We start from the raw sequence: 2371 nt of genomic DNA on the forward strand, positions 1-2371 counted from the left end.
AGATATCGCTGTCTCATAAATAATTCTTGATTTTCTACTGTTTCCTATTCGTTCCAAATTAAAAAAATTGTGCTAATTTTCAAGAGTTCTTTTCATTCTGTTAAGAGTTGACAATCGGATTGTCTTTATGATTCGAAATAAATGATATGTTGATTATTCGCTTTATCAGAGAGACGTGTATTGTAACTCCGGGAATAAGTCACGTCTTTTTCAATCTGTGTTTCTCGTTTCTATATTGATAAAAACTGCCAGGGGGGAACAACACTTTTATCGTCGAATCTGTTTCGACAAGCGATTAATGTTGAATGGGTTTTAATCTCCTGCTGCGAACGAAGCACGAGGAAGCACTTAATGGGAATATTCTGTTCCATCACTTTTACGAAATTAAACGTGACATAATCCTAAGATGATTATCACATTCGGATAATTATTATTATCCCGGAGAATGATTATTTTATACTTTTCGTTTTGTTTCGTTCAAACCAGACGAATTATGGGAAACTAGAATTCAAATTCGTTCTTATCTACGACTATGCGACATACTTTCAAGGTTTTGTTTCACCAAGCATTAAAACACTAAACAATTTTCCTAAGTTTATTACACGCCGTTACGTAATACGATAATTATCGAACTTGCGAAAGGAATTTATCTTTTCACATAAATGTCCATTACATATGGACATAAATGTCTCCTTGAAAAAAATATCAAATATCAAAGAAATTGTAAGAAAATACATTGTTCTGTTTGGGTTCAATGATTTCATTTAAATTAAAATATGAATCATGCAGGAAGTATTGAAATCGATGGAAATATGAAACCTGTTTCCAATGAGTTTTCTCTCGGCGTCTAAAAGCCTTGAGTCTGCAACTCTTTTCGTTCCGGGTATTATATATGCACATGTATCCTTGCAATGCACGTTCCGCATCTTACATTCCTCGCTATATTTAATCGAGATAAGAAACGAATAATCATCGGACGCATAATTCGTATTATCGATCGGCACCCATTGTTGCTTAACTTGAAATTCGCATCGATAAACTTCTGCAAGAATTCATGAATCATTGACCATTAGTTTGTTCAATCGATAACGTTTGTTACACAGTCGTCACTCATATTCCACGATATTCCATTTTATCAATTCCCATGATTTCTACCTAAACGCTTCCCGGAAAATCGGTTTTCACACGATCTAATCGTCGACTCATCCATATTTACATTTAATTAACTCGAATTAGCCAGCAGGTTTGAACAGCTGGATGCAATTCTAGGAATTGAATTTAAAATAAACTAGCATGTAATCAAAATTTTTATGCAATTATTTAAGCATCCATTGATCGTTTTGTAGAAAAGAAATAATAACTGGCCTTGGATTGCGTGATTGTTTCCTTTTCAAAATTACCGAGATTAATTGCAGTTTACGAATCGACGTGACTAAAAATACATTTATCTCTGATCTACCGTCCACTTATATGTAGACGAGATGCAAAAAGAAGAAAAATTTATCTGTCATTTTTAATTGAGTATAATCGTCGTTTCAAATGGCAGGAGGAGAAAAGCGTGTCGAGCACGTGCTCGGAAGAGATTCTGCGCGTCTTCCGCGGATCAGTATTTCCTTGATCCCTGCTATCAGCAATCGTTCTTTATCAGTCAATGAAGCTGTTGTAAACGGGATTTAACGATAACGACGGGTCGTAAATTACAACCAGCATTGTCTGCGAAAAAGAAAAATTGACATTCTCAGTATAGATAATGACACACGACTAAGCACATAAAGGATATGACTCAAAAACTAATACAATTTCGTGGATATTCAAATTTTGCATCCCAGCCGGGTTAAAGATTTATGCTCGCTTTTTATTAGTAGTTAAATGGTTGTTGACTTGAATGGTCATTTAAGCAATCAGGGCGCGTGGGAGTAGGAAGCCGGCGAGTGTGCGGCATGGTGAAACATAGTCGCTATAGTCCTCTGAATTACAGATTGTTCGTGCAATTACATGAATTCCTGAGTAGTTTTATTGCAACTTATCTTTGCATAAGCAATGATGAGCGTGCGGTGATTTACCGCACGGTAGTTTAGCACTAAATTATTATTCTTCACTATTATTTGCCGTACCTCAGCTAGGATCATCGTTATGTTAGTCGATAGTAATCTAAGATAAAGAATGCATTATTATGCAGTTGGAACGTCGATGTCTGCGTTCGTACACGGTCCTTCAAAATACATGATGCTATGTACTTTCACTTATTGAAAGTTACGTCACACGTGTTTCTTTGAACACGTTCATTAATGCAATATCGAATGGTCATTTGAGAATGTATTGGCTATACAGTCAATCCCAAAAGTTTATGCACTTTAGAAACGCATTTTTT

Source organism: Ceratina calcarata, unplaced genomic scaffold (assembly GCF_001652005.2).
Source record: "Ceratina calcarata isolate Rehan_Ccalc_2016 unplaced genomic scaffold, ASM165200v1 scaffold233, whole genome shotgun sequence".
Taxonomy (NCBI): Eukaryota; Metazoa; Arthropoda; class Insecta; order Hymenoptera; family Apidae; genus Ceratina; species Ceratina calcarata.